Raw genomic sequence first — 27564 nt, 5'->3', positions numbered from 1 at the left:
TTGTTTGACCCTCAAGCCAATGGATAATTAAGGGTTTATTTTGCTCGACTGCTATAGCGAACGCGCCTGTCTGGCGTCACTTGTCATTCTTCTGAGGAAAGCAAGATTATTTATGAGTCCAATGGTGCATACCTGACTAAACTGTGATGGTTGCGAAGTAGCCAAGACATAATCTTAAGGCCTGGAATTACATACCGTGTTGTGATATGCATGAACGGCTAATTTTTTTAAGGTTGGTTTACTTAGGAGGTCACGTAACTGAGAATAGTACTAAAATTAACGTTATTGTAATTGACATTCATAATATTTTCATAAGTAAAATGTTCTGATTCACTATCAAAAACTGTTTGAAATATGCAACGTGGTAGTCGGTTGTTTAATGAGTTGCAGTTTATTGCTCTTACAGGGATGTTTTGGCACATTCTGATCCATTGATCTGATTAGCATGTTGGACTGAAACAGCGGTTCGGGCAGCCGAAGTGTTTTGGAGCTGCCAGTGCAGTGGCGCTACATTGTGAAAGCAAAACAAAGCACATGCCCAAGTGAAAACATCTGGTCTCCGTACTGTAGAGCGCTCGTGCTGAGTGCATTTTTTTCCACGATCGGATGAAATAATCAGAACTATTGCGTCTCTCATTCACGGGTTTAGACTGTGCTTGTCGTGTAATCAAACCAAAACATAATAATGTGTAAACAGAAAGTACGGGACATTTGAGCTCCCCCGCCTCGGCTAAGGCATCCAAAGCATTGAGGTTTCTTCTGACGAGTGCTGTTCCCAAGTGAAAATGACAATGGAGGGCCTCAGAGAGGAGTCCAAGCATAAAATGTGTTTGTTAAACGTCTGGGTTTCCTTCCGAACTGTGAATTTTAGTTATGGTCACAGCCAACCTCCTGCTCCCACATGCATACACACGTAGCCACAGACCCTCAGTGCCCCTCAAAACTACATTTAAAATGTGATCTAGGAAAAACATCTAACATGTTTTCATTGTTGTATCAGATTAAAATGCAATATCAGGCTCATGGATAAAAGTTTTGCATAATGAGTCCATTATATTAGGGTTTAATGTGCCAAATATAGGTATATAGAATGAATTTGTTTAATAAGATAAATGGCGACAGCTTAATTTCACAATAAGCATGCGATTTATATAATAGAACTATATTAACTCCTTATATTTGGTTATTTGGTTTCCTTGTAGTCTCCAATGATCCTTGAAGCTTGCAGAAAATACAGTTTTGTGAGAATCAGCCTTCAATCTGATTATTTACTTTGGTTATAGCTAATTATTACAAAATTAATGTGTTTAATATAAATGGCAACAGCTTAATTTCACAATAAGCATACGCGCAACACACAATTATTAATCACGATTAATCACATGCTTATTGTGAAAGTAAGTCTCCATTTATCTTATTAAACAAATTCATTATATATATATATATATATATATATATATATATATATATAAATACTTTATATATATATATATATATATATATATATATATATATATATATATATATATATATATATATATATATATATATATATATATATATATATATATATATAATATACAGCTTTGCGACCTTTTGCCACATTTCAGGCTTCAAACAAAAGATATAAAACTGTAATGCACAATCATGTAGTGGAACGAAATTGATTGGATATTTCAAACTTTTTTAACAAATCAAAAACTGAAAAATTGGACGTGCAAAATTATTCGGCCCCTTTACTTTCAGTGCAGCAAAGTCTTTCCAGAAGTTCAGTGAGGATCTCTGAATGATCCAATCTGGACCTAAATGACTAATGATGATCAACAGAATCCACCTGTGTGTAATCAAGTCTCTGTATAAATGCACCTGCACTATGAGAGTCTCAGAGGTCTGTTTAAAGCGCAGAGAGCATCATGAAGAACAAGGAACACACCAGGCAGGTCCGAGATACTGTTGTGGAAAAGTTTAAAGCCGGATTTGGATACAAAAAGATTTCCCAAGCTTTAAACATCCCAAGGAGCACTGTGCAAGCAATAATATTGAAATGGAAGGAGTATCAGACCACTGCAAATCTACCAAGACCTGGCCGTCCCTCTAAACTTTCAGCACATACAAGGAGAAGACTGATCAGAGATGCAGCCCAGAGGCCCATGATCACTCTGGAGGAACTGCAGAGATCTACAGCTGAGGTGGGAGACTCTGTCCATAGGACAACAATCAGTCGTATACTGCACAAATCTGGCCTTTCTGGAAGAGTGGCAAGAAGAAAGCCATTTCTTAAAGATATCCATAAAAGTGTCGTTTAAAGTTTGCCACAAGCCACCTGGGAGACACACCAAACATGTGGAAGATGAAACCAAAATTTTGCTTTTTGGCAACAATGCAAAACGTTATGTTTGGCGTAAAAGCAACGCAGCTCATCACCCTGAACACACCATCCCCACTGTCAAACGTGGTGGTGGCAGCATCATGGTTTTGGCCTGCTTTTCTTCAGCAGGGACAGGGAAGAAGGTTAAAATTGATGGGATTGATGGGAAGATGGATGGAGCCAAATACAAGACCATTCTGGAAGATAACCTGATGGAGTCTGCTAAAGACCTGAGACTGGGACGGAGATTTGACTTCCATCAAGACAATGATCCAAAACATAAAGCAAATTCTACAATGTAATGGTTCAAAAATAAACATATCCAGGTGTTAGAATGGCCAAGTCAAAGTCCAGACCTGAATCCAATCGAGAATCTGTGGAAAGAACTGAAAACTGCTGTTCACAAATGCTCTCCATCCAACCTCACTGAGCTCGAGCTGTTCTGCAAGGAAGAAGGGACAAAAATTTCAGTCTCTTGATGTGCAAAACTGATAGAGACATACCCCAAGCGACTTAGAGATGTAATCGCAGCAAAAGGTGGCGCTACAAAGTATTAACTTAAGGGGGCCGAATAATTTTGCATGCCCAATTTTTCAGTTTTTGATTTGTTAAAAAAGTTTTAAATATCCAATAAATTTCATTCCACTTCATGATTGTGTCCCACTTGTTGATTCTTCACACAAAAAATTGCAGTTTCATATCATTATGTTTGAAGCCTGAAGTGTGGCAAAAGGTTGCAAAGTTCAAGGGGGCCGGATACTTTCGCAAGGCACTGTATACACACCACTGTTTTTTTTAAAGAAATATTTTATTCAGCAAGATTTAGTTGACAGCAAGGTACTACATTAATAATGTTACAAAAAATATATTTTAAACTTTAAAACCTTTTGAACTCTTTTTTCATCAATGTCTCCTGGAAAAAATATGATACATGATAATAAAATAAATGGTTATTGAGCTGCAAATGAAATCCTGTTACACTGAAGACTGGAGAAATGATGCTCATAAAATGTAACAAACAAGACTTCGCAAAAAAAAAAAAAAAAAAAAATGAAAACACAGGGCTTATATAGGCAGGGCTAAACAAGCTAATGACACACAGCTGAACCGAATGACATCAAAATGAGTCCAGGCAATGTGTTATGGGAAGTGAAGTTCATGATGATATAGCCCAGGAGTGCCTCTGGTGGAGATCATGGGCACTCCAGCTGGGGTTTGTGACGGGTAGTGTGTGTATGCATATATACATCTGTCTTTCTTTTGTCTAGATGCATAGAAACAGATCTAAATTGCACATGTAATGCGTGTTTAGATTGTGCAGGGGAGGCATAGATGTATTTGCATTGATTCAGTGTTTCAAGAAAGAGTATAATATTCAGATGATGCCTGCTGATGTCATGACTGTGCTGCTGTAGTTTGCAGCTGTAGGCACAGATTTTTCCAGATCAAACTGCTAGGTGTGGTCCAAAGGAAAGATTTAGGAATGGAACTTCTCATTTAGTACAAGGGCATTTAAACCTCCAGTGCTAAACCTGCTATATCCCCATCAGATTCACCCTTTTTCAATGATGGAAATAAAGAAAGATTATTTATGATACTTGGACATATTTCAGTATGGAAAAAGTTGTCTTACCACTCATAAAATTGCTTGTATTCAACTGTGGGCTACTATGTCATTGTTTATTTACCCTCATGTTGTTTCACACCTACATGATTTTTTTTTTCTCCACTGTAGTTTTATTAAAATCTTTCCCTCCACGGTAGCTCTCAAATCTCATTTGAACTTCTGCTTGATAGAATTTGCTGTGATGTGAAGGTTTGCTGACCTGCGGTGTTGCATTTATTCAAGGCAAAGGGAGGACAGTTAAGTCACTCTTGACTCCAAGTATTTTTTTGATATGCATATAAATTTAAACTGTTCAGATGGCAGCTATAAATCAGCATGTCGTCTATATGTTTGAATTATATAATTTTTTAATTTAAAAAGTCATGTAAAAATGTACACTGTACAAATTTTTTTTGTTGTTATAAATAAATGGATTATTCGAGTATGTTTTGCAAGAAACTATCTTTCTACTTCCAAACTGAATTCAGTGTGTAACTTGCATTTCCTTTGTAATGATTTGTGAAATTTACTAGCAATTGAAAGTTAAAATTGTTTTTCCTGAGTAGTAAATCCTACACAGATTTTTTTTCAGTGCATGCAATCCATAAAATCTCAAAAATAATAACCATTTGGCAAAAAAGCTAAATAACTATAGGAATCTCCTTTAGAACATTCAATGATTATATGATTGAAGGGTTCACGGTTTTCAGATGGAATTAAGACAAAGCCTGCTATATAAAACACAATATTATGACAGCATTAGATCTTGTGGTTTGTACTGCCAAGACAATATCTTCAGGCACATTACGAACACACTGGCCTCTAATTGCTGCATCATTGGCATGAAATAAGTGTATATGCAATCTACCTACAAGACTCCTCTGAAATTCCATGCGTGTAATTGAAAAAACTCCTCACACAGTTTTGTTCTTGCAGGAATGAGGTTGATTCTGAGGCAGGACCCCGTCAGTCACATCCCGCAGTCACTTTAATTTCCAACAGCCCCTTTTGTTTAACTGTTGATCTACAGGCTCTAAACTTTTCAGCTTGACATAAGGAATGTGTGCATTTCATCATGTTTTTGACAGCGCAAAAGAGGACGGTTTGTTCTCTCGCGCAGCAAAAGCTGCCGGCCCGTGTTTGCCTTGGACGGCAATGAATAACATTGTATGTGGAGAGGAAATTAAAAATGCAGGGTTGTAATTTACAAGAGAGTGGAACTGATTTAACGCACCCAATCCTCTCCTTTTCATTTTTTTTCTAGACGCTGCTCTTCCAAGGCAACCAAATCGGCCGCAGCTGAGAGATGGTAGAGCTCTCTTGTGTCGCCAATATCAAGAGTGCTGAGCCTGCCAGTTCCTCTCGTCTACCGGGGTGTGATGGTGTGAAAGGTAAATGAGTTATCGAATCCAAATGCTGCACGTTTCTCTGCTCTCTTTTGCACTGATCTACCACGTTTTATGCATTTGCAAGGAATGTTTAATATCTATGGTCAAACTATATCGCAAAACATATTGTCTGTGTATCCTGTTATCCTATCCTACAGAATGTTTAGATACTAAAGCCCCGTTCATAATGCCAGTGACACGCAGCGACACAATCCCATTCATTTCAATAGAGAGCTGAGGCTCAGAATAAAAGAGTTGCAAACATCCCATAGAGTTATTGAACTTCTATAGAACATAAACAGAAGCTCAGTCATACTTGCTTGACGTGCAAGAACAAACCTCATTGGTTCTTGCGGAAGCTCAAATGTGCTGTGTAACACAAGAATGAATCTCATTGGTTCTTGTGGAAGTGAAAATGTGCTGCATAACACAAAAATGATTCTTATTGGTTCTTATAGGGGGGGGTGAAACACTCTCATGTCAATCTCATGTCAATCTTGAGTACCTATGGAGTAGTATTGCATCCTTCATATCTCCGAAAAGTCTTTAGTTTTATTATATTTATAAAAGAAATATGGGCTGTACCGAGTCTTTCCGGAAAAAAACGAGCGCCTGGAGGCGTATCGTGTGGGCGGAGCTAAAGAATGACGAGCGCGCAAAGCGGTGACGTCCTCAAGCGTGGAGAAACCCATGGCTATCGATTCTCAGCTAATAGATATATGATCCAGAATCAGATCCGGAGGCTGAAATAAATTGAACAGGAGAAAAAGCAACATCAGGACGTCCGTCTCTGTGGTATGGACTGTTTTTAGTGGCCTGTCAACATTTGTGTGTCTTTACTCGCAGTTTATGAGGACATGATTCGGTTTATGGACTATTGTATGTGACTAAACCTTAGCAGTAGCAAGCAAAATGGTTTTGCACGTCAGACTAGTGTAACGTTATACAGAGAACAACAATGGAGTAACCGTTAGCGCATTTGAATGACGAAGCACGCGATCGTGTCGTTTACTGATGTTTACTCACGCGACGATAGCCAACAGCACAGACATTTGAAGCAGTTTTACTCACCGACTGCTTCCAAAGCAGGACCGAACCTTTATCGCTGGGACCGCTCCGTCAAAAACGCACTTCTTTGGTATGATTTGTTGAAGTCCTGACAGCAGTGAACGGTGGAGATCCACTTTGCGATGCAACTGAAGCGATGTTGTGAAGCTTCCCGTCATTTCTGCGTTCAAATCGGTTCAAATGCAGCGCTGCCTTCCCGGAATGCTGTGCTGAAGCGTTGAAGTGGCTTGATGTCACCCATAGGAATAAACTGGAGCGCGTGCGTTTATGGGCGTGCATTTCCTCTCTCGCTCTAGTCACGCGCACGCGCACCCTACCGGGAGAAGAGCCCGTACGGCCCATACAAGGACCTTCCGCTCTACTAACATCAAGCTGAGCAATACTCGAAAAAAACTCTCCGAAACTTGTGAGATACCGGAAGGAGTATTTTTGACACAGAAATACTCTATCAAATGTCCAACATTAGTTTTTGAAACTTTGTCTATGTTTAGGATGGGAATCCAAGTCTTTAACAGTGTAAAAAGCTCAGTATGCATGAAACAGCATTTCACCCCCCCTTTTATGATGTTCAAACGTGCTGCGTAACACGAGAATGGTCATTGGTTCTCAGAAGTCAAGCAAGCATGCTTAAGCTTCTGTTTACCATATCTGGTGTGTGTATGTTTATGACTGTTCATAGGTGAATAAAAGCTAAATTAAATTTGTCCACATGAAGCGATTGTGTCTCTTCTGAAAACTTGGACTCGGTCAATACATGGGTATTAGTTTTACAATCTCCCTATGAACTTTTTGACAAAGTGGTAGTTGCTTAGGCTTTCAGTGGAGGGACAGGGATCGTTCAGATGTCATTTAAAATATCTTCATTTGTGTTTCGAAGATGAACAAATGTCTTATGGGTTTAGAATGATGTAAAGGTGAGTAAATGATGACAGAATGAATTTTTGGGTAAATTTTCCCTATAAAATGTCAGTTAGGTTAAATGTTTTAAATAAAGTTGGCATTAAATATATAAAATTAATCACATTATTTTTTAAGCATAAAATCAATCCATTTATTCAGTATTCTATGAACCTCTAATGGATTTATAAAAATGTGTATGTCTCTAAAGATGTATACGGCCTTTCTTTATATATTTCAGTATCAGTATCTAAAGCTTTAAAAATGGTGTGCTTAACTTTACCTCTGAATACTTGATCAAATCTTTATTTATATATGTGACTTGAAGGCCAAGTATGGTAACCCATACTCAGAATCTGTCCTCTGCATTTAACACATCCAAGTTAGTGCACACACACATTAGTAGTATTGAACACACACACACACACTGCAAACCGTAGACACACACACCTCGAGCAGTGGGCAGCCATTTGCTTTTGGGAGTTAGGTACCTTGCTCATGAGCACCTCAGTCGTGGGTATTAAGGGTCGAAGAGAGCACTGTTCTTTCATTCCCCCAACCACATTACCCACAACCTTTGAGTTACAAGTCTGACACTCTAACCATTAGGCCATGATTTTATATATAAATCATGGCCTAATGGTTAGAGATATTCATTTCAATAACACCGTTGCATCATTTTGGGCTACCTTCACACTGTCAATTTTTTAGGATTGGTAACCGCATTTACTTGCAGGTGTGAGTCTCAAAATGCCTCGTTCACACAGCAATTTACAGTAGCGTACTGTCTGTGTATACCTACAATGGGAGTCAATGCTGTATTCTGTTACAAGTAACCATAGTGACAGTGGTATCAATATCAAATATCAAAGATGGCGACATCCATAAAACTTAAAAGTCTTATCCCCTTTGACAAGTTCAATAGTTTATCCAATAGACGAGTCACAGGTTTATCCATCAAATCTTCATAACCAACAGAAGCTTCAATGTAAACACTATCCGGACACTTAAACCGCTATACTCGTGCCTCGTGTCCTTTGCAGCCTTACGCATAACTCCGCATTTGAGTCTGTGGGATTACAAATTTATAAATTGTTATATCAAGGTTCCAATGTAATAGTATACAAACAGTTTGTTATGTACATAGTGCTTTTAGATTTGAGGTACATTCTAACGAGATCAAGCTAATCAGTCTTTTGACTTTATGCACTTCCTGATCTATAAGCAACATTGTCAGAGTGATTCGATTTGCATCTATGCATCTGATTGGCACTATTATGCTGATAGGATTAGGACTGGTGACACTGTAATGTCTGGGGTGGATCCGTTTACCTATACAACATTTACATTCCTTTGTTTAGATTGTCTCCTCTTCTACTGTGTAAATCCCTCTCCCTGAAATGTGGATAAATAAGGACTCAAATAAAGGACTGGCAACCGTATTCTGCTGCTGTGTGATCGTGGCCTTTAAGAATTCATCATTGAATATTATTATGCAGATTTGTAAAAGATATTGCTTGTATCTTATATTAATTACAATTTATTATTATTATAATTCCTATGGATAAACTTCTAATTTATATTGGTATATTTATATAAACTTCTAATTTATATTCTATATTACAGGTCCTTCTCAAAAAATTTGCATATTGTGATAAAGTTCATTATTTTCCATAATGTAATGATAAAAATTAAACTTTCATGTATTTTAGGTTCATTGCACACCAACTGAAATATTTCAGGTCTTTTATTGTTTTAATACTGATGATTTTGGCATACAGCTCATGAAAACCCAAAATTCCTATCTCAAAAATTTAGCATATCATGAAAAGGTTCTCTAAACGAGCTATTAACCTAATCATCTAAATCAACTAATTAACTCTAAACACCTGCAAAAGATTCCTGAGGCTTTTAAAAACTCCCAGCCTCGTTCATTACTCAAAACCGCAATCATGGGTAAGACCCGACCCGACCCTGTCCAGAAGGCCATCATTGACACCCTCAAGCGAGAGGGTAAGACACAGAAAGAAATTTCTGAATGAATAGGCTGTTCCCAGAGTGCCGTATCAAGGCACCTCAGTAGGAAGTCTGTGGGAAGGAAAAAGTGTGGCAAAAAATGCTGCACAACGAGAAGACCTTGGGGGACCTGAGGAAGCAGTGGACTGAGTCTGGAGTAGAAACATCCAGAGCCACCGTGCAGAGGCGTGTGCAGGAAATGGGCTACAGGTGCCGCATTCCCCAGGTCAAGCCACTTTTGAACCAGAAACAGCGGCAAAAGCGCCTGACCTGGGCTACAGAGAAGCAGCACTGGACTGTTGCTCAAATTTTGCATGTCATTTGGAAATCAAGGTGCCAGAGTCTGGAGGAAGACTGGGGAGAAGGAAATGCCAAAATGCCTGAAGTCCAGTGTCAAGTACCCACAGTCAGTGATGGTCTGGGGTGCCATGTCAGCTGCTGGTGTTGGTCCACTGTGTTTTATCAAGGGCAGGGTCAATGCAGCTAGCTATCAGGAGATTTTTGAGCACTTCATGCTTCCATCTGCTGAAAAGCTTTATGGAGATGAAGATTTGGTTTTTCAGCACGACCTGGCACCTGCTCACAGTGCCAAAACCACTGGTAAATGGTTTACTGACCATGGTATTACTGTGCTCAATTGTCCTGCCAACTCTCCTGACCTGAACCCCATAGAGAATCTGTGGGATATTGTGAAGAGAAAGTTGAGAGACGCAAGACCCAACACTCTGGATGAGCTTAAGGCCGCTATCGAAGCATCCTGGGCCTCCATAACACCTCAGCAATGCCAAAGGCTGATCGCCTCCATGCCACTTAACTTATTTTGATGAGTAAAAGCAGTTTAAAAACATGTCATAACCTATTGATCATGTCATTTTTTGCAGGCTTGTGAGTGGCTGATGTGACGGCTCAGTGAATGGTGTTTTGCATTCTGAATCCGCCTTCATCAACGCTCCATGCCGTCTTTTCATCACCAATGAAATCTCAGCTGCCTGGTGACCAGTTAATTTCACTGCATGCCCTCATCATCATCATTACTTCTTAACACGGCCTTTGGGAACATTCAAGTGTGAGCAGATAGGTGAGTACATTGTGATGTTTTTTGTGTTATTACACTGACATTCACATCTGTCAAAAACAACTTATTTTGAATGCCGGAAAGAGATTAGAGATTAATTCGCTAGTCAGTTATGCCATGTTTTTGGTGGAGATTTTTGTTTCAGCCTTTTACTATGAGTTATTTTAGTCTTGGGTTTGGTTTCAGAACTTCAGTTGACTTGCATCATAATCATGCTTCACTATAAATCACCAAGAGATGGCGACATTGCACAAACATACACGTGTGTGACCATTTTACTCAATATTTCCTCTTTTAAATGCCCTGTCTTCACTCTTCCCGCTGTTTCAATAGCATTGGAGATGAATTATGTGACAAGGAAGGATGTCTGCGCGTTTGTGCGGCCGTAGGGTACACGGACACGCACCACGGATTTAAGGATATGTTTGAAACTCCTTGATAAATATTTGATGCAGTGGCAGCAGTCAGTGGGAGCTAAAGGAGGTGCAGCAGACAGGTCCGAGACCACAGGGAGGAAAACCCATGCGATTGTGTCGGAAAATAGGAAAAAAAATGTCATTTAGCAGCAGCATGAAGTTTCAGGGCAGGCTAAACGAGATGGATGAAGTGGTAGCTGAGCTGTTTGCATAGGACAAACACAAGACGGGGGTCTGCTTCTAATGATCGCAGGGAAGACGCTGGGCCTACGGGGTCGCGCCAGAGGAATTTTCCTAAAAACACAGACTTCATCCCAGCCCAAGATAGACAGGAAAAGAGCGAACAGTCGAGCGAGGACCCTCCAGAGAGCAGTGAAGTTTTTTTCCAGGAGGGTTTGGCGTGTTCTTGTGGCGCCGGCATGGGTGTTAGCTGACGAGAGGCCGTCATTCCCAGTTGATGCTGCGAACCCGCGTGTAGTTACCGAGCGAAGGCTCTCGCCGTGCTGACTCGTAGAGAGAAGACCCTGTTTGCAAAACCGAACCCTAAGAAAATGAAAAGCTAGTTAGGAGATGACACATTCGTTTGGTGCAGATGTTGAGTGGGAGTGGAGAGCTAATATTTTATGTCTTAGCACATTATGAAGTCCTCATAAATGCAAGGAAAAAAAATGTGTTCTTCCCAAGTGAGATGAGTAATCAACTTTGATAGACTAGCTTTTATTTATTATATATATATATATATATATATATATATATATATATATATATATATATATATATATATATATATATATATATATATATATATATATATATATATAATAACAGTAATATGATATCAAATACACACATATGTGTATATGTTTATTATACAGTTTATTATTATAATTTATGTATACTTAGTTATAAATGTAATATACATTGTGTTTTGTAAATGTACTATTATTATTGTAATGTAAACAAATTAATTTAATTAGACTCTAGTCTATTTATATATAATAAAATTAATGTATAACATGATTTTTAATCGCTTGACAACATTAATAAAAACAGCTCCTAACAGTTTGTCTAAGCTTAAGTGGAGTGTATGAACTGTGAATCAATCATTAGCTTGGCTGTAAATGTAATAAGCTATCTGTGTTAGAGCCTTATAGTGCTTTAACACAGTAATTGACATCAAATGTAAATAACATGTCAACACAAGCACGTTCGCATCATTTAGCATGATTTATACTGCACGATCTGTTCCAAACTGACAATGGACACAATGATATGAAAATGATGTGAGACATGAAATAACACACACACACTCATGGCATTTGAGGTCTACCCAGGCTTTTTTCATTTATCATGATGACTGACTGATAACATTTTAATACACTCAAGTACTTTGTAGCAAGTACAGATAAAAAATAGCAGATTCAGGAGTTGAGAAGAGGAGCACAATCTAAAAAAACAAACAAAACAAAAAAACAGATTTCTTTGTTTGTGATTGACAGGTCTTCACAGGATTAAGGCAGTTGGGTGTACAATGCAGTACCTGGCATTCATTTAGCTCTTTCCAAACACTCGTCGCAGCTGTTTGTTTTTACTATTGCATTATGAACACACTGGAAGCTCTGCTTTCTTATTCCAACATAGCAAAAAACAATCAATTCTACACCTTTTATAAAACAAATAAGAGAGAACAAAACCTCCCAGAAGCTTGTAAAGAATTTTACCAGGCCATTTTTTTTAACTTTACTGAACAAACCAGATAACCACAAAAATATTTACCCAAATATTTTTTCATTGCACAGCATCTCAAATGTTGGTGTGATCATTCTGAAAATCCAAAGTCTGTCATCAACATGATTTGGTTTAATTCCCTCCCAGAAATGTCTCATATGATTGCATTCCCGAGCGCCCGGTATCCGAACGCAAGATGACATGACTGCATTTATTGCGTTTCATCTGAACGCTCTGAGACGCAAGTCTTTTATGATGGAGGAATAACGATCCACTGAGGCTTCCCCAATTGCAGCAACTTCTCAAATATTTTGTGTCAGTTTCCCAGGAAGTGGCGGTTTTGTTCTCTTGAACACATGATGGAAATGAGTGGTTCATTTGCTAACGTTTTATGTGATTGTCCAATTGTGCGCACAAGTTCGCAACTTTGGATGAAGACAAACTGCGAAGGAGCCGAAGCTTTACTCTATAGAGTTTAATGCATTGTGCACGTGTTAAAGGGTTGGCATAAAGATTTTGTTGTAATGTACATAATACAGGTGCTGGTCATATAATTAGAATATCATCAAAAAGTTGATTTATTTCACAAATTTCGTTCAAAAAGTGAAACTTGTATATTGTGTTCATTCATTACACACAGACTGATATATTTCAAATGTTTATTTATTTTAATTTTGATGATTATAACTGATAACTAAGGAAACTCCCAAATTCAGTATCTCAGAAAATTAGAATGTTAAATCTCAGCCAACTGAAAAGTATGAGCATGTACAGTATTGTACATGTACAGTACAGAAAAGTATGAGTATACTCAATACTTAGTTGGGGCTCTTTTTACCTAAATAACTGCAGCAATGCGGCGTGGCATGGAGTCGATCAGTCTGTGGCACTGCTCAGGTGTTATGAGAGCCCAGGTTGCTCTGATAGTGGCCTTCAGCTCTTCTGCATTGTTGGGTTTGGCATATTGCATCTTCCTCTTCTAGGTTAAAATCAGGGGAGTTTGCTGGCCAATTAAGAACAGTGATACCATGGTCCTTAAACCAGGTACTGGTTGCTTTGGCACTGTGCGCAACTGTCAAGTACTGTTGTAAATTGAAATCTGCATCTCCATAAAGTTGGTCAGCAGCAGGAAGCATGAAGTGCTCTAAAACTTCCTGGTATACGGCTGCACTGATCGTGGACCTCAGAAAACACAGTGGACCAACACCAGCTGGTGACATGACACCCCAAACCATCACTGACTGTGGAAACTTCACACTGGACCTCAAGCAATATGGGTTGTGTGCCTCTCCTCTCTTCCTCCAGACTCTGGGACCCTGATTTCCAAAGGAAATTCAAAATGTATTTTAATCAGAGAACATAACTTTGGACCACTCAGCGGTCCTTTATGTTTTTAGCCCAGGCGAGATGAGAATGTGACAGCTGAAACCCATGTCTTGTATACGTCTGTGCGTAGTGGTACTTAAAGTAATGACTCCAGCTGCAGTCCACTCTTTGTGAATCTCCCCCACATTTTTAATGGGTTTTGTTTCCTCCCCAGTGTGCGGTTATCCCTACACTGTTAATTATTTCCCTGTTAAATAACAGGAAATTACTGGCAGCAGGGTTACCATTATTTTCCTGTTATTTAAACAGTTAATTCATGTTAATGTTTTTTTACAGCGCACTCCCCGTAATGTTTTTCAACAGGAATTTACTGTGAATCACAGAAAAAACAGGAAACAACTGGCAGCAGTGTTACCATTATTTTCCTGTTAAATAACAGAAATATTTAATTTTATAAAATATTTAAAATATTTAATCACAATATAAAATTTTGTTTCCATTAAATATTGTTAATTAGGGTTAGTATATAACGTGTACTGATTGTTATAGACATATTCTAACTTGAGTTAATACAAGAATAGGCATAATCCATCAGATAACACTTAGTGGAAAAAAAGTGAAAAAAAACCCAGAATAATTCTGTTGAAATTAACTTTTTTTTTATTGTAATACAAACAAACACTGAAAGGTAAATCCTTACAAATTTAGCACACATGGATCAGACCAATCACAGAAATATACATTTCATATTCATTGCTGATGGAAAATAGCAACTGTGTCTAGCAAAGACACTTGAATTTTGCGCTAAGTCAGTGCAAGATAAGGCCCTAAACTTCAACATTTAAAGGTGCACTATGTAGTATTTTAGTAGTAAAAAAATCCAAAATCCACTAGGCCAGTGTTATATATTTTGTTCAGTTGAGTACTTACAATATCCCAAATGTTTCCAACTATTTGTAAATTGTGAGAAATTTGCTATTTTAACTAAGGACCCGGGATGTTTCAGCATTGCGTTTGAGCGAGTCGCCTGTAAATCGCGTCATATCTGCGTTACCCTCGGTTTTATTCTGCAGAAGCGCTTTTCTCTTAGCAGTGTGAACATGTCACAGCAGCGCCGAGCGAACACAAAGAGTAACGTCATATCATTTTAAACACACTTAAATGTATCTAATATGATAAACAGATCTGCTTTACCTTATAATCAGGACCAGAAAAAGCAGAATTGCGCGCCCCGGCGACTGTGTCCCGTCCCGTCATAATAAAAGTCCCCGTACTCGCGAGCTGTGTGTTTGTATAACAGTCGCTACAGCGGCCGTGCTCAGCTCCACAACACTCGGTCCTGATCTGCTTTACACTACAGTAACGTTAATAACCGCATCCATGAACATGATTTCTGCCCGAGTCCTATTTTCCACCGGCTGTGAGGTGAAGACCACATGTCCCAAGATACTGCACTCAAACTTGGCGTCATCAAACACCACCTTTGTTTAGAATAGGCGCACTCCAGTGGACGGAAAGTTGCATAGTGCACCTTTAATGTTCCATGAACTGCTAAAATTCAGCTAAAAAGGCTCAAACCAAGAATATACGCTGACTCCTGGTCACATCAAATGTTACACATAGGCTCAGATTAATCACAAACAAATCTCATTTTCTCATGTTCGTGGCTTAAAAAGTAGCACATATATTTTTAAACCAAATACATTGTTCATTATAACGAAATACTGAACCTCAACACTTAGTGTTACCTAAACCACTAAAATTCATCATGTATGAATACATTCAACAATTAAAGGAAAAAGCCACCATTTTTAGAAATAGGGCTTATTCAACTTCTTTCCTACATTTAGATATGTGGACAAATGCATTTTTGTCTCAGTGCATGCATTGTTTCAGTTTGGCAGGGTCGCCACTAGCTTCTCTAACGTCTCGAGTAAAAGTTACTTGATATTCACAACAATTACAAATAGCGATGCAGATTAAGACTAGCCGATTTATAGGCAGATATTGACTTTTTTATTTATTTTATTGGACTATTTTATGGGGAAGCACAGGCGAAGCAGAGATATCACACTGTTAACCGATGACCGTTTGATCGATGGTTGACTGTATCAACGTTAACCGATCAAAGTTGTCGGTTAAAAAAAAAGTGATCTCTAAATTAGGCTAAGACAGTGGACTAAATGCTACTACAGTTAGCCATCTCATTTCAAAATCTGTTTCTGTGAAGTGAACAAATCCCTCACACTCAATTTTTCATAACTCGTCTGTTTGTACTTTATAAACCAATAAAAAACATTTGGCACGAGGTCACAGCGTTTGGGTTTGCGTGCTCTCAAGGTTTGCCAAAAGTAAACAGGCTAACACTCGAGGTTAGAGCCAGGGCAGATGACAGTATGAAGCGTCATTCCGCATAAGATGGGCTTACATTTGGAAATATATTACATCTACATTTCAGTGGTAATACATAAGATGTTGATCATGTTAGCACTACCTCAAACTAAAGCGGCGTCTCTTCGGAGCTGTCATTTTCTTAAGTGAGCCGCGGCAATGTTTCAAATGAACTTCTAACACTAGACAAATGCCTTTATTTTCAACGCAATCGCCTTGTACCCAAACCATTCCGAAAACTGAGGAGCCATTTGTTTCAATTACAAACAAGCTCCTCGGTGCCAGGTTTGTGGGACTCATGTTTCGCGCTTTAGAGGATTTAAAAAAAAGTGACGTGAGTGGAAGGGAGGCGGTGGTGGTGCCGGGACAGTGTGTGTGAGAGCGGGAGGCAAAGCGGCAGAGAGATCATAGAGAAAGGCGACAGAGTTGCGAAATTGCAGGCGCGGCTCGCGGCTGTTATTTCAAATATTTCGCCTGTTATATTTTAAACTAATCTGTTAACCGGTTTCAACCGGCTAATGAGGCTCGGTGGTTGGTCAAATTTTTTTTCCCTTTTTCGCCATCCCTATATCACACAACACACTGCGATCACTCAACAGCCAAAGGACGTGAGGATGAGAGCAGTGATATATCTGCCTAGGAAATCGCCTAGTTTTAATCTGCATCGCTATTTGTACTCGTTGTGAATACGCAGGCAACAAGAAACAAGAACAATGCATGCAGTGAGACAAAAATGCATTTGCCCACATATCTAAATGTAGGAAAGAAGTTGAATAAGCCCTATTTCTAAAAACGGTGGAGTGTTCATTTAATAAAGAGCAATAAAAAATAAAAACACTGTCACTGCTTAGACAAGAACCATTTTCTCAAACCAGACAATGAGGATCCTTTGCAAAGTCTCGGGTCTGTGAGAGAGAGAGAGAGAGAGAGAGAGAGAGAGAGAGAGAGAGAGAGAGAGAGAGAGAGAGAGAGAGAGAGAGATATGAATTCCATAATTTCACATGTTTTATCCAAAATTATATCACATGGCTTGACCTAACAAAAGCTAATTTTAGACACAAAGTGTTACTCACCATTTTCAAATCAAAAAAGATCAGGGATGGACGGATGAGGGATGAGGGATGGTTACTCTACATTTACATCTGTAACTAAAAAACAAACAAATGTAAACACTGATCTACAACTCAATGATAATCAAAACAGCAAAAACAACAACACAAAATATGGTACAATATGTCAATAGAATTAAAAGATAATAGCTGTTCACATAGCTAGACAATGCACTAGCTGTTTTTGCTAGATTTACCTCATTGATAAGCTAAAACCTACGTTACACATACAATAGTCACACCAGCATGTCTGTAGCCCAAACAGCTATAATCCATCAAAAGATGAGCCGCTGACATGAATTCATCAAATACATTCTTAGACTAACTATCTAGCATCGTAAACAGCTATCAGTAAATAGATTTGTGTCAGCAGTTTGATTTTCAGGATGAATCTGCTTTAACCAAACGTGCACATGGCAACGAATTTCAAACAAACTTGACCACGGGAATGCTATTTAAAAGTCCAGGCCATATGTTTATAGATTTGGATCTTACTTATTTGAACGTCCATTGATGTATGTTTCTAAACATTAATTGACAAACTATCGAAACGTTGCTAGCTTGAATCACATTGGCTCAACAGCTAACGTTACATTTATAATTTCATGTGGTTTAAGTCCGTGGCGTTTTTAGTATACATCAACATCACCAATATATATATTAAAACTATGCATGACTTTTAAGAAACTCTTTAATCTCACCGTATTATTGTGATTCTGGTCGATGTAACCACCGCGATCTTTCGACATGGATCTCCGTGTTCGCTGCAGGTTCAAATTGCGCCTTCTATGCTCCTTCCAGAATGAAAAAATACTGTATGAACATGTTATTTCATATAGCGGCGCCAAAACAGGCGCCTGCCAGCGTGCTGTGCGCGTCATGCGAATATTTACACCATGTTCAGAAAGAACAAGTCACACACACACACACACACACACACGAAGCGCAGTTAATCAACTATAAATGTACTGGGCGTCTCGCGTAAAATCCTGTAATAAAAGGCTTACACCTACGTTAGTAATGGATTGTACCGTTGACTATTGACTGAATCAGTCGTTGTTTAGCAACCTAAAAAACGACATAAATGGCTACTTCTCCACTGATAAATAACCTAGATAAATAACTTTTATTTAACTATAGCCTAAGCATAAAATTGCATATCGGCATCTCCAAACCAACATCTTTGCTTGAATTTTCGATTTTGCGGTTAAATAACAAAAATTAGGTGTTATTTAACAATGAGGTGTTAAATAACAAAAATGAGATGTTATTTAACACATATTTCCTAAAATTAACAGTAAGGCGCAGTTATTAAAAATAACAGGTTAATCATGTTGAAATTTGGGTGTAAATTAACAGAAACATTTAACAGTGTATTGCTTGTACACTTTTTTTCTACCTCATCTTTTCCTTCCCTTCGGCCTCTCTATGAATGTGCTTGGACACAGAACTCTTTGAACAGCCAACCTCTTTTGCAATGACCTCTTTGTGTCTTGCCCACCTTGTGCTATGTGTCAATCATCATCTTTTGGACAACTGTCAAGTCAACAGTCTTCCCCATGATTGTGTAACCTACAGAACTAGACTGAGAGACAATTTAAAGGGTTTTGCAGGTGTTTTGAGTTAATTAGCTGATTAAAGTGTGGCACCAGGTGTTTTCAATATTGGTGTCTCCAGGTGTCTTCAATACCTTGTCGTAATATTCAAATTTTTTGGGGGGATTTGGGATTTTCTTAGCAGTTATAATCATCAAAATGAAAAGAAATAAACATTTAAAAAATATCAGTCTGTGTGTAATGAATTAATCTAATATACAAGTTTCACTTTTTGAATGGAATTAGTGAAATAAATCAACTTTTTGATGATATTTTAATTATATGACCAGCACCTGTATAGTATAACAACGGCTAAATAGAACATTTATATTGGTTTATATTTTATGTAGTGGGTCTTATTCAGAGCTCTTATACCATAATCAAAGTATTTTCATTGCAGATTTAAAATTTTAATGAATAGTGCAAAATATACAAAATGAATAATGAGCTAGTGCTTATTAGCAAATCAAAGGTATACAGCACAACCTCTTCCAATTCAAGTTTTCGAACAAATGATTCTTATGAACCTGTTCTTTTACTGAATCAAACCATTCAGCACAACCAGTGTAGTTCGATTCCTGAAGGATGTGGAAGGAATGCTTTTGTGAAATGGCAAGGTTCTATGGATGTTAAATGTTATATTTATTTTAAGAGCCCAGAACTAACAAATGACTATGTTATGCTATGTTATGTTGTACTTGAGGCTTGTGATACAGTGGTTAGATCAGCTTAAAGATGTGAGTTTTGTTAGAAGTATTTTATCATTTTGTCATGAACCAGATTAATAGGAATCAGATCTGAAATTGTAAAATTTTATGTGAGCATAATGATGCATACATTATAGAGAATCTACTACAGTACTGTACGTATATGATATGACATTGAGTATCTAAACCAGAATAGGACATTAGATATATACTGATGTTTTCCAGAATTAAATCAAATATTCACTCATTTGTACGGCGGGGTTTTAAACTTCCCTCAAAAAGCCTCACATAGCTTGATGGAGCTATGTGACAAAAGTGAAGCTGATAAATTCATCTGTCATCCAGCAAAAACACATCAAACCCCGGATCATGTGAATAAACACTCCTGTTTACTTAGGGGCTGTCCCAGCAGCTTGAGTTTTAATTCGGCCTTGTGCATTTTTACAGATCCATAAATATCCAAACGCGCACTGCGGCGTAGCATAACAAGGACCAAGAAAAATAATCCCGGGGAAGTCGAGATACAGAGACTGTGTGTTCATTCTGAGGGAGAGGAATTCGATTGCTATACATTAATTAAGTCGTGGCTTCTCTAGAATGACAGGTAGGAGTAGTCACCAGAGGGCTGTCTGATGACGTGCCAAAAGTGCACTGGCCGGTGTGTGTGTGAGTGATTTATGAAGCCCTCAATATGTGAGGGGGTTGTATTCAAAGGGTTGTATTTTTAAGCTTGGTACACATATGTGAAGTTTTCGGCAGGCAAGCCTCTTAAGACATCATTTATCCTTTATCACAGCCATGTTGATAACAACCTCCGGCGCACACAAGGCAAATATCTATGGGGATTCTGGCAGCCGTCAGTTTTCAACCACTTCCAGGGCAAGACACATAAATAAAAAGTCCAGTGTTTAGATCCCAGCCAGCCTGCCTTTATTCGTTTATAATACCAGGATGTTAAATAGGAAGTAATAGCACAGTGTATTGAATTGTTTCCTTCCTGTACAGACAGTGCTCTAATTTGGACCGTCCCATGACACCCTAAAGGCTGTCGCTATGTTCTTCTCGAAGGAATGTTTGATTTAAAGTTGGTTTAATCTGTCAATTAGAAGTGCATCATTAAAGAGCAGTGAATTCTAACAGAATCGATGTTTACTGAGGAGGTATGATGTTATGTTTAGTTTTGAATTAGGTCGTAACTATTGAAACGGTCTGACCCTGATAATTAAAGCTTGATCCCACCCAAAGGAAGTCAGAACAAAGGTTGAGACTTAATAAGTCCATATTAATTTAATGTATGCGCATAACATTGAGAAAACAAGTCGAGGTTATAAAAAAAAAGAAGGGACAAATTCAATTTAATGGAAAATAACTATTTTAAATTGTAATCATATTTCACAATATAACTGTTTTACAGTATATGCAGTCTTACTGAGTACAATAATACATTTTTAGATAATATTTTCGAGAATATTAAATCCAGAAAATAATAAAATACAATTTTTGCATAATTTTCATGATTTCCCTTGTCAGTGTCTTTTCTGCTCAATGTACAGCAAAACTAAGGGAAGACTTGTGCTACCAATATTCGGCCAGTAAGTATGTACTTACTTTGAATAAGTACGTACTTTGAGAGCGCTAAAGGTTCTAAGTGTGTGTAGTATGAATCTGGACCACATTCACCATGTTGTCATTTTCACGCGAACTTCCAGTGTCAGTGTCGCTTAACTAGCTGGGTTTCCATCGAAGCGTAAAGTGAATCTTTTCCAAGTTCGCAAAAACTAAACAAACAAATGTGAATTGGGTGCATTTCCATCAAGTTGTTTGCGCAGATGATGGTGGTATTGGTAACCTGGTAGCCTAGTAACCAACAGTAAATAAAACAAGGCAAGCATAGAAAATGGAGACAGATGGCCTAATTGAATGCTATGCACTCAAGACGAAATGCAGAATTATTTTGATGAAGTCACTAGCAGCAAGGGCATTAGGACGACATCGAGCCCCATACATATAGGAAAGCAGGATTTTTGGGAGGTCTTAGTGAACAGACATTTTACTCACAAACTTTGGTTACGTCATATCAAGATGTCAGAGGTCACATTTGAAATGTTATGTGACATTATTGACACTGTTTGCGGAAACAGACGATAAGTCACATGGGTTTCATGTTCGCTACATCAGAATTTATTCAACAAATGCGTTTACATTTTATTTTTCCTGAAATTTGCTGTTTCCATCACTTAAGTGATACTTTAAATTGTGCATAAAAACAAGGTGATGGAAACAGCTATTGTCTTTCAAAAATCCTCTCCTGTGCGATAGAAAAGAGTTGTAGGGCATATGGGTACTTTTTATATACTCTGAATTCAGACATGCCACTCTTGTGTCAAATAATATATGATTTTCAGCCCCAGTTTTTCCTGAAATTCATAGAGTGAGTTTGTAACCCGTGAAGTTTTATCTCAATGCAACCTTGGAAAGATAATATATAAAGAACAAACATTTATGAGCTGTAAAGTCTGTCTGGGAGAAGTGATTTTAGCTTCAAAAGTTGTCAGTAAGACAAGTTTGTTTGAATAATCCCTGGTAGATTTAGATGTACTTCAGTCAATAATGTTCAAGACCACCTCAGAGGGACTGAGCCAACATATTTTGTAATTATTTCACTGACAGCACTGCAGTAAAACATACTACTTCTATTACAGCCTGTTACTAATAATGATAATAGGCTACTAGTAATGACAATTACATTATGATTACCATTATCATTATTTGTGTTTTATTCTAATTGCAGGTTGGATTTAGTGAAGCAGTGGAAATTTTAGCAGTAGCTATCATTTTCTTTTACCTGATACAAAAAAGTATGATTAGGTTATTTTGTCATATTGATATGCCAACATTTCCATTTTAAAAGCAAATGAATGACTCGTCCTCATCCTAAATTAGCATGAGATGGTTATACGATATAAAATCTATTCTGCATTTCCAAATTGAACTCTGCCAGGACGTGGCTCTTTTACAAGAAAATGCAGCGACCGCAAATTGCGCTCAACAATTCCAGTGCTCCTGGAGCTGACCACTTTAAAAACGTACTGCTTCAGGATTATAAATGCTGTTTGATGGCTCCGTCATTACATCCCGAGCAGAGGGGGCGTAGTCGGCAGGCGGCTGTCCGCCATCTTGTGGGGTCAGGAAGGGTCTGGGATCTTTTTGATGTGGGAGGGGACTTTAAGCCCCCATCACCACAAGGTTCTGAGGTCTACAACAGGAAGTACACAAGGGAGCAGACCTAATAAAAAGACAATCACATAAGTCAATGTGCAGTCAAACTAGCAGAATCTAAAACATGCAGCATTAAAGTGTGAATTTGAATTGAATTTGAATCAGTGTGACAGGAAGAGAAATGTACTAATATGCAATGTAAAGAAATTTAGCAGTTTGTTTCACCGTATAATGAACAAAATTGTACTCAGCAATTCTTAGAAAAATTAACTCACTTAATTACAAAGAAATGACAAGTATTTACTTGTAAAACACTCCAATAATTTTATTCAAATTTTTTTTACAGTGTAATTACATTAATTTTCACTATTTATGCTTATTTAGTCAAGTATATGTTTTTATAATAATTTTTTGATGTGTAGATTAGTTTTCTGAACTGATTAGACATATTTTTATTTTTTCTGAACTGATTAGACATATTTTTATTTTTCATATTAATTTATATTTATGTCAAAAAAAATTTCATACAGCACTACAAGATGTCTTCTTTCAGATCACTGTATGAAAATAATCAGTGCCATAAAAATTTGTCTATTAATTATTTAACACATTTTGGGAAAGTAAGGCTTCTCCACCCTGATCTACACAAGGAAAGTTAATTTATTAAATAATATAAAATATATATAAATATATAAACCACACACACATATATTTACATATAACAATTTTGGGTAATTTATACTGAAAAATGAGACGTGGTGTTAAAAGCTACAACAGTTGATGAGTTTTATTAGATTTTGCGTATTTCAAATTTGAACTGCATTTACTGATTCTATTCAGTTCTGACCCTGCTGTAAACATGTTCTCATGTCACATGTGAATTAAACAGATGACTAAAAAATTACTATTATGTGGTATGGATTGCTCACCAAACATGTACAAAGAGCCCATTGTCAGAACGAGTGTCAACACTCTAAACATAGAGATGTGATGCTGTGATCATACTCCATTATCATGACGCTCTGAAATGAGCCACGTGTTTGATAATTGCTTGATCACATAATATCAGCAGTGATGATTCTCCAACACGTCACACTTTCCACGGCATCAGTAGACCAGCGTGTTTCGAAGCTTTAACCCCTGGATTTCAGTCAAACGCGTGGGATCAGTAGGTCAGAGGAGGTCCTGTGGGAATGACGGTTGTCTCTTAGACTTTTATTGTCTGCTGTGAGACATGCTTCCAGTAAACAGGGCCGTTAGTTTGGTAAGTGGGTTATGAGGTCAACATTGGCCAGCTCAGAATAGACGGCATACAGCACCCACTCAGGTTCAGTTCAGCGTTCTGTGTCACTCCAGCTATTTGCTGTTTGGATGATTCAGTTGACTAAGCGTTTTCCCTTCACTCTCATGTCTAAATAACAGTTTTCTTGCTTTTCAATCATAAATTGCTGCCACATGTGAATCCGTTTGCCCGTTTTTCTTTAATGCGGTTCTTCTTGTTTTGTTTTTTTAAATTTCATTATTTTCTCTGGGCAGATACATTTGACAAATCATTATTTAGTCACTTACCAAATGCAAGCCAAAATTCAGTATGCAAAACAGCCCAAAGCAGATAGAAAAAAGATGGATGGATGGATGGATGGATGGATGGATGGATGGATGGATGGATGGATGGAACAAAATAGATAGATAGATAGATAGATAGATAGATAGATAGATAGATAGATAGATAGATAGATAGATAGATAGATAGATAGATAGATAGATAGATAGATAGATAGATAGATAGATAGATAGATAGATAGATAGATGGAACAAAAGGACGATAGATTAATGAAAGAGAGAATGGTAGAACGATAGATAGATAGATGGATGGATGGAACAAACGGACGATAGATTAATGAAAGAGAGAATGGTAGAACAAAAGATAGATAGAACGATAGATAGATAGATAGATAGATAGATAGATAGATAGATAGATAGATAGATAGATAGATAGATAGATAGATAGATAGATAGATAGATAGATAGATAGATAGATAGATAGATAGATAGATAGATAGATAGATATTGATCGATTGACGATCCATCAATCGATAGAATGGTAGAAAAAAACGATAGATAGATCAGAAAAATCAGCTCAAGAATATGAGGACGTGTTGTCTGACTATCACCAGACCAAGCTCAACATTAGTCTGGGGAGTCTGCTCTGTATGTTCTTCTGCACAAGAGGCGTGACCAACGAGCATTATTCAAATGACTCTGTACGCAATTGAATAGTCCTTCAACCAATCAGACCACAAGAGGCGTGATCAATGAGCATTATTCAAATGACTATACGCAATCGAATAGTCCTTCAACCAATCAGGTCACAAGAGGCGTGATCAACGGGCACCAACCCATCGCTTCTCTATCCCTCATCGTGTTAAACCCGCCAATAGCACACCAGGCGGAAAAGCCAGTCTGTGATTGGTTCCCGCAAGAGTGTAACAGCAGCAGTAGAAATGAATGTACAGTTTTCCAGACTTGCCAGGCGAAGGTTTACCCGGTCTAGAGGACGTGCTTAAGTGGGATATATTGTCAAGGCTTAAAACTAAAGCTGTCAATTGATTAAGAGTTGAGTTGAGTTTAATTTCAGGGATTTTTGTTATTTCTGATTTGTTGACATATATACCGGTAATCATCATCATCATCAGAGCTAATTATGTAATACATTAATATTATATTAATATTTAATAATACAAAGAGACCAATAAATGTTCAACAATTCATCTCAATGACTAACGCACATTAACTTCAGCAATCCTACTTAGAACGCATTAGACTGATATAAAGTCCTAAATAGTTCAGGAGGAGATAGGGTGGTTCCTCGTGAATTGCATAATCTTTGTGATTTACTGCTGAGTCTGAGAGAAGTAATTCCGCTATAAATCTGTTAAAATATATGTGGGCTAGATCCTTAATAATAGATGATTATCCACTACATTGCATCAGTGAAAATCCAGCCCCCCCTTCATAAAAAAAACTCAGGGACAAAGGGACTTTTTCCTTTTTCCCCCCCTCCTAAATGTTCCCATGTGAAGCGGCGCACAGAGCCAGTGAGTAAATGAAGGGTTTTGCATGGAGATCTGAGAGAGCCTACAGCAGTGATTGATGGGCCGCAGGAGGGTGGGGAGGTTCTGCTCCTGACAGAGAGAGCTCATCCAGGCTCTGCTGGAGATCACAGGGGCCAGAGCGGCTCTCCTTGCCCCACATGGCCGCACGCGGTGTGGGAGAGAGCGAGCGAGATGTGCTTCATATTCAGTCATTTATCCCCACCCAGAGAAACTCAAGGCGCTCCAATTTATAATGAGTATCTGGAGAGCAGACGAGACCACAGAAGAGAACCTCAGCTAGAGCAGCAGGAAACACCTTGAGAGGTGAATTCTGGGAAAGATAATAGAAATAGTGGATAGACTTTGTAATGAATGATTTTAGTTTAGTATCATTAATATACTACTAATACTAATGTTGTAAATAAATATTTTGAATATATTTTATATTTTTTATGTTTTTAATTTTAAAGTTTTAGAAGAAATTTGTATTAGTTGTATTATATGTATATATTCGTTTTAGTTTTTAGTATATATATATATATATATATATATATATATATATATATATATATATATATATATATATATACACACACACACAGGTCCTTCTCAAAAAATCAAAAAATTAGCGTATTGTGATAAAGTTCATTATTTTCCAGAATGTAATGATAAAAATAAAACTTTCATATATTTTAGATTCATTGCACACCAGCTGAAATATTTCAGGTCTTTTATTGTTTTAATACTGATGATTTTGGCATACAGCTAAAAAAATTAGCATATTTCATCCGACCAATAAAAGAAAAGTGTTTTAATACAAAAAAAGTCAACCTTCAAATAATTATGTTCAGTTATGCACTCAGTACTTGGTTGGGAATCCTTTTGCAGAAATGACTGCTTCAATGCGGCGTGGCACGGAGGCGATCAGCCTGTGGCACTGCTGAGGTGTTCTGGAGGCCCAGGATGCTTCGATAGCGGCCTTAAGCTCATCCAGAGTGTTGGGTCTTGCGTCTCTCAACTTTCTCTTCACAATATCCCACAGATTCTCTATGGGGTTCAGGTCAGGAGAGTTGGCAGGCCAATTGAGGACAGTAATACCATGGTCAGTAAACCATTTACCAGTGGTTTTGGCACTGTGAGCAGGTGCCAGGACATGCTGAAAAAACAAATCTTCATCTCCATAAAGCTTTTCAGCAGATGGAAGCATGAAGTGCTCCAAAATCTCCTGATAGCTAGCTGCATTGACCCTGCACTTGATAAAACACAGTGGACCAACACCAGCAGCTGACATGGCACCCCAGACCATCACTGACTGTGGGTACTTGACACTGGACTTCAGGCATTTTGGCATTTCCTTCTCCCCAGTCTTCCTCCCGACTCTGACACCTTGATTTTGGAATGACATGCAAAATTTGCTTTCATCTGAAAAAAGTACTTTGGACCACTGAGCAACAGTCCAGTGCTGCTTCTCTGTAGCCCAAAGTGTCTTGACCTGGGGAATGCGGCACCTGTAGCCCATTTCCTGCACACGCCTGTGCACGGTGGCTCTGGATGTTTCTA

The 27564-nt window shown here is 37.9% G+C and overlaps 1 protein-coding gene across 1 annotated transcript in view; it reads left to right on the top strand.

Moving 5' to 3' along the window:
* Positions 1-27564, top strand: part of runx2b (RUNX family transcription factor 2b) — a 179759-nt gene that overhangs the window by 27345 nt on the left and 124850 nt on the right. Inside the window, exons 2-3 of the mRNA XM_067418042.1 lie at positions 5239-5365; positions 10225-10421. The gene's annotated coding sequence lies outside the window, so the exon portion shown is untranslated. The remainder of the gene's footprint in view (positions 1-5238; positions 5366-10224; positions 10422-27564) is intronic.

The sequence above is a fragment of the Pseudorasbora parva genome, chromosome 15 (genome assembly GCF_024679245.1).
Source record: "Pseudorasbora parva isolate DD20220531a chromosome 15, ASM2467924v1, whole genome shotgun sequence".
In the NCBI taxonomy this organism is placed as follows: domain Eukaryota; kingdom Metazoa; phylum Chordata; class Actinopteri; order Cypriniformes; family Gobionidae; genus Pseudorasbora; species Pseudorasbora parva.
Note: the sequence above shows the minus strand (reverse complement) of the source record. Positions and strands in the feature narration are given on the sequence as shown.